This window comes from Poecilia mexicana, unplaced genomic scaffold (genome assembly GCF_051168715.1).
Source record: "Poecilia mexicana isolate PSO_F unplaced genomic scaffold, ASM5116871v1 scaffold_18, whole genome shotgun sequence".
Taxonomy (NCBI): domain Eukaryota; kingdom Metazoa; phylum Chordata; class Actinopteri; order Cyprinodontiformes; family Poeciliidae; genus Poecilia; species Poecilia mexicana.
This window is the reverse complement of record NW_028263387.1, coordinates 10429933-10436791: the sequence shown is the minus strand read 5'-3', so window position 1 is coordinate 10436791 and position 6859 is coordinate 10429933.

The window sequence follows — 6859 nt, the reverse complement described above, 5'->3', positions numbered from 1 at the left end:
TTTTCACATAACTTTCTCTTGCATTTTAATGTAAGTGGATATTTAAAAGAAACTGTTGTTAGCCCAGGAAAAGTTTGGTTGCTGCTTTTTAAAAATTGTATATTATATATCAGTATTTGGATTCGTTTTCCAAAAATAAAAAATAAGTTTTTTTTATAGTGCTGATTAGAGATATTTAGCAGTCTGATTGTGGGAATAAAGTTCTACTTTGTTACAGCTTTGGTTTATAATTATTCTGTAACGAAAATGTTAAGAGAAATTCAGTTTTAGCCTTTTACTGACCTGCTTTCCTTCGGATGACATGTTTAGAAATTGTTTTGGATGTAAAGTGAAGAACAGAGTGTGCTATATTTACATATTAAAATTTAAATATGAGAAAATGAAATAGACATCCTAACGCTGATTGCAGAAGTACTGACAGGACCTTTAATTTCAGTGGCGCAACAGGCTCCTTCACATGTGATCAGAAAGAAACTCAGAAATGTAAAAAGTTATAAACAGAGCAGACAGAAGTCAGGGCAAAAGAAAGCTTTTGTTTGTTTGTTGTTGTTTTTTTAATTCAAGAATAAAGCTGCAATTACGGACAACCTACAGAATTTTGCATAGAGTGACAAAAGTTATGGAAGAAACGTTGCACAAATAAACAAAATAAACTTAACCGGAAAGTCTGTTGAACTAAGTGGTTTGGACGATTGATTCATTAGGAAAACGTGTCCTCTTGTTCCTAAAAGAACAATATATTTTATTTAAATAAATGAAAGATTGAATCTAGATCCTTTTTGTTCTTGTGGCCCAATGTGTCTTTAAAGCTCCTTTCTAACAATAACCCACATCTTTATATTTTTGTTGTTGCACGGGACAGAATGGACAGGACGGACAGAATGGGTAGGATGGACAGAATGGACAGAATGGACAGGATGGACAGGACGGACAGGATGGACAGGACGGACAGAATGGACAGGATGGACAGGATGGACAGGACGGACAGGATGGACAGGACGGACAGAATGGACAGGATGGACAGGACGGACAGAATGGACAGGACGGACAGAATGGACAGGACGGACAGGCCTCTCCCTCACAAAGCTCCGACTTCAGCTTCTGCAGCTTTAAAGTACCTGCCGAAGTGCGGGAAGTAAATCCCGCACTTCGTAAACTACAGGGCAAAAAAAAAAAATGAACTAGTTTCTAAGTTGCAGCGACTTTTGTGTCCTGAAGGAAAAAGTCATAATTTCCCCGAGATGAGAACTAAATGGCCAAACACGCAGCATGTCGCTTTTTCATTATTATTATTTTATTTATATATATATTTTCGGTGCGTGTAATTGTTTAAAAATGCGGCTTCAGAGACTTTAAATAGGGAGGAAAGAAATGCAACTTTATTCAACTTTTTAAGCATAAATTAAAATTGTAAATCTTGTGGAAAAAAAGAACATAAATGTATATCAGTTATTTCATCTATCTGTGATATAATTATTTTTAATGTTTGGCAAAAATCTTTTGTTTCTTCTTTAATTTCTCACTTTAATCTTGTTCTCTTGGTTATATTAAAATTCAGGTAAATGGATGGTTACAGTCTACAGTAATATTCTCACGATATCTTAAGATAAAAGGTCGTTTACTTCGCGCTTCGCTTCGCTCTTTGAATCAGTTTTTTTCTCCGTTTAGACTCGTTTTAAAAAAAAAGATCTGTTTTACACTTGACTGCTTTATTCTGGCATCTCTTTATAAAACTTTTCTTTCTAACTTCCACTAACCGATTGTAAAAAGTATCTCCAAGTTTCATCTTATTTATTAAAGCGTCAGGATCATTTTCTTTTCTTTTCTTTTTTTTAACTAACTTTCATTTTAATTTAATTTCCTCTCATTTTATTTTTCCCTCTTCTGTTCAGCTTCACGTTTATTTTATATTTTCGATGCGCCTTTTTGAGGAGGCCTTGAAATCCATCTAATAATTAAAAAAAACAGTCCAAAACGAGTTCATTAACCTGCATTGCGTATGGCTAAAATATAAATATCGCATTATAGTTTTGGTATTCTTTAACAGCCCCATCACGCACAGACGTGTTTTTTTATTTTTTTTATTTTTTTTTGTTTTTTTCGGGGGCGGGCCGACCTGTGTGTAACCTGCAAAAGTGTTGCGAATAAACTGAATAAAGACAGAAATATGAAATCTTTTAACTCCTACACACGTGGCTCAAATGTGTGCCATCGCTGCACGGATTTTGTCTGGGAGCTCGTGTGTGGGATGAGTGAACTCTGCGTGGCCCGGTGGCCTCCCTCTGACCTGCGGGATTACAGTTATCTCTGCTGATTGATCTGATTGATCAGATTCATCTCCTGCAATCCCAGCCATGCACAAGCGGGGCGGGGCCGGGAGGCCAGGGTGGAGGAAGAGGTGGAGGAGGTGGTGAGTGAGACGGTCGGTGCGTGGTGCAAACAAACAGTTTATTCCTTTGTGGCCCGTGGGTTGATCCAGGCGGTGAGCTGCGTGGCTGTGGGCTGCAGCGTCACGTGACAGCAGCTATATGCGCCTTTTATCTTATAGTAGCAAAGAGAAAACCTGTGGAGTTACTGCTCTGTTTTTCACATTAGATGTGTTCAGTCGTTCAATGAACACATTTAGTGAAAGTGTATATTTTGCCTGTATTCGCTCCATTTACATGCGTAACTTGCAGTAGTATGAGGCTTAACTTGCAGTAAAGTACTTTTGTTCTTATGTAAGAGGACTTTTGCAGAGAAAGATTTTTTTTTTCTTTTGTTTTACAAAGACCCACACTTCAAGTGCCAACATTTCTGCCTCCAACTAAGCAACGGAGAGAAAAAACAAACAAAAAAAAGATGAACAGAAAATCGACTGTACATCGCAGTGATACTAAATGTCTCTAAGCAAAACTCAGCATAGAAATCTGCACTGATAAAAACAAGCTGTTAGATTTGACACAATTTGGTTAGATTTTTGATTAGCTATGACTACAGCGACTCAGACTCAATTAGATTAATTACATCCCGTTTTGAAATTTATGTATTTAAAAAAAAAACTGAAGTTAATTTATTGTGCAATTGTATTTTATTTATTGACTTAAACTTTAGAGTAAGATAAATTCTCCCTGAAATGTTCAATTTATGCTTCATCAATCAAATGGATTTCTGAAGATCCGTACAACCAAAAGGATAACAGAGTGTATTTAAAATGTCTCAATCCACGCTCGTCTCACTTCACACACATTTAAAGCAATACACGCTCCGACTGATTTACACTTTCCTTCATTACAACACACACCTACTGGGCTCCCACTTTGCAGTAGGCTAGCTAACGCCGTTGCTGCTTCTTTCGTCAGGTCATCTGAATTGCGATCTCTGCTCAAAAGAAGCAAAAAATAACAAAATCACTGAGATGATATGAAAATGAATGTTTTAAATTGATCCTAAAATGAAGCCTGGAAACGTCTTTTCCTGTCAACCACAGCTAAATTGTACGATTTGTCAGCTGGATACAGAGGCTTAGCTAGCTAGCGTGCTAGCTAGACATCAGCATTAGCTCTGTCTTAACAGTTCAAAGCTGGATGCAGAATTAAAATCTTATTACAATACAGAAACTTACTAAACTACAAGTTTTACGACAGTTCTCAACTTTTATTATACTTATACATTCATTCATAATGAAGCTTTAATCCGTTTTCAACTAAAAACAACATCCGTCGGTCTAATGATTGACTGAACCCACATCTGCATGTTAAATCCAATCAAAAACACTCAGGTTGGACTTGTTGGCAAAAATATCAGCAGATGTTGGTAAGACTGGACTTTGACTGGATTTAAATGCAAGTAATTTAAATCACTAATGTTTAATATCCTCAAAGATTCCTTTTTATAGTGTAGCAAATGCGACTCAAGCATTAACACTGTTGCCTAACTTGAAACTGGATACAAACTTAAATCCTTGCTTATGGCTGATGTCTACTCTAACTGGGTTCATTTATTCAACACACATATACATTTCAAATACATGTAGGTATATATATATATATATATATATATATATATATATATATATATATATATATATATATATATATATATATATATATATATATATATAAACGCAGATCATTTTGTTAGAATTTGGACATTGTTGAACTGTAAATAAAATTTGAACAATTTGAAAGCTTTATTTAATAATCTACAGTTTATATGGTGCAGCTCCCCAATGAAGTGGCATGAAGCAAAGACATGCTTCTGCAGGTGAAGTGTGTCTAAAAAGCATCCAGGATCCTGTCTTTAGTGACCCATCAGTTTTAGTCTTATGTCTAATGCAGAGGGTTATGAATTATTTTCACTTTGTCATGTTATATTTATCAATAACTAATGATAAGAACACAATCGTTAGCCACAGGAGCTTATAGACCTCCAGGAGAATGCATTTTTCCCCTTTCTTGTATCATACAGACAAGTTGAATTTTGGGTTTTGAGCATCCTTAGTATATTAAAATATGGAAATGTGGAGGGAAAATATGTTTTTGGAGGGTTTTGGTTCTGCACCAGTGAAGGCAGAGAGAGTGTAAATACTAGAGAGAAGGAGGAAGAAAGCCTGTGTGTACTCTCTGTGTGTGTCTGTGTAGGTGTGTGCGGGTGTGTGTAGGTGTGCATGTGTGTGTGTGTGTGTGTGTGTGTGTGTGTGTGTGTGTGGCAGCAGCAGCAATCAGTCCCCTCTTGTCTCGCTGCTGAGTGCAGCATCTGATTGACAGTTTCTATTCATCCTGTGTGAGATTAGGCCAGCTGAAAGGAGTAACGACCCATGGCTGTGTGCAGTAATTACGGCCTCGGATGAGGAAAAATAAGAAAAAAAAAAACCCACACATACACACACACTGCAAAACTATAATTATATAATCCATGCTCAAAAAGCCCTCTCTGCGCTGTGTTTTCAGAGATGTTTCACCTGTAAAGAGGAAATTCCGCCCTGCGTTTCAGTTGTCCCCCTACAACCAAAATTATCTCACAATCACAACAAACTGCAGGCTGCAGCATCAACATCAAGCTGGCAGGGAAATAGAGCGGGGCTTGCTCAAGACTTGCTCTGCATACATACACCGGATGGGCTGAATGAGACGCTTTATCCTCACTAACGTCAAGTTGTGCAGGTTTATCACTGCGGTTATGCGCTAACGCCTTTATTTGGGAGTGTGTTTCTCGCTTTACGGAGTACAGTCTGCTGAGCTGCGGATTGTACTGTGTCTCAGCAGCTGTGTGTGAAAGGATGCAGACCTGTTACATGTCATCCAGATGATCAGCATATTTTTATTTGCCGTATATGTGGATGGTATTCGTCTTGGAATGCGGATCTTCACAGAAGGCTGAGACGAGATACTGAGATTGGAGATGAAGGTTAAACACACTGAAACTGACTAAAATGTTCTCATGCATTTTATTCAATGAACGACTAAATAAATAAAATTGTGCCTGAAGATGAGATCCAGAACATTACTGTTGCAGCTCCGTCTTCAGAAAGAACCTTAATCATAAATAATGATACTCTTATACAACATGTTTGCATTCATCTCGCCAAATTTGGTTTAGCAATTTACATCCATTCATGTTATTGGGTTTAGATTTTTATTAGTATTTCTGAGCAGAAATTGTGTGAGTTTAATGGCTAAAAGAGACTAGAAAAGGACAAGAAATAGATTAAATTCTAACCAATTTCAAAATATTACTACTTATTTAGCAAAAGTGCTTAAATTCTGAACACTAGCATAATTTTGTTTATAGCATTTATTTAGTCTTGTTGAAAAAAAAACAAGTCTTTGTAACTACGGGGTATAAAACATTATTGACATAATAAAACCTGCTAAAGTTGTTAGCAAGTTGGATGTTAGCTTTAGCGCAATGGCTAAAAAGATTAAATTTTTGCTCCAACACAAACAGTAAGAGTTTTGTACTGTCAAACTCTTAGTAAGTTTTGACAGTACAAAACTCAACTTAAAAACTATTTTAAGGTTAAGAAACGTAACTTTCTGGTTGTCAATCTAAACATCAAGCTAGCAGGTTTTAGCATTAGCATTAGCTGAACGGGTTTGAATTGAACACAAACGTCCATTTATGCTGCAGCACAGAAAGTTTCCCCAACTGCAAGTCTATTGACAGTCTCTAAAGTTTGACAAAGTTTTATATTAATTTTTAATAGTAGCCTACACACAAAAACATATTAACCTCACAGTTCTCTGGATCAGTTACCATGGAGACCAAGGAGATTTAACCGACACATTCAGGTTGCAGAATATAATTTAACAGTTAATCAACATTATACAATAATGTCTCTAATTCAAATTTAAATAATTTTAAGTGCTAATATTTAGTATTTGTTCTTTTTACAGGGCACGTTTTGGTTCATTAAAGTGCACAGTTTCTCTCTTTTTTTAAAAAAGGAATATGTAGATGTAAATAGTTTTGTAAAGCACCATGTGACACATTTCTATACATTAAATTTTTTATAGGACCAAATTAAAACAAAATGTCATCTCTAACCACCTTACAAGAGAAAGAGGTCCAATTCATATGTAGTCCCAAATTCAATTCATTCCAGTTTAATCACAGTCACATTCAAATTCAAGTTCATAGAGTCTCAGCTACTCTGGAAATGTTGGATAAATTCAAGGGATTAATTTCAACAATTAAAAAACAAATATTTAATATGATTCACAGCGAATAAAAACCCAAAACCTCCAGCAGATGTTATGACTCCACAAACCATCGCTGACTGTGAAAACTTCACACTGAGCCTCAAGCAGCTTTGGCCCTTAAGTTTGAAACAAAATCTGACAAGAGGGCTTTGGACCACTGAGCAGCAGTCCGGCTC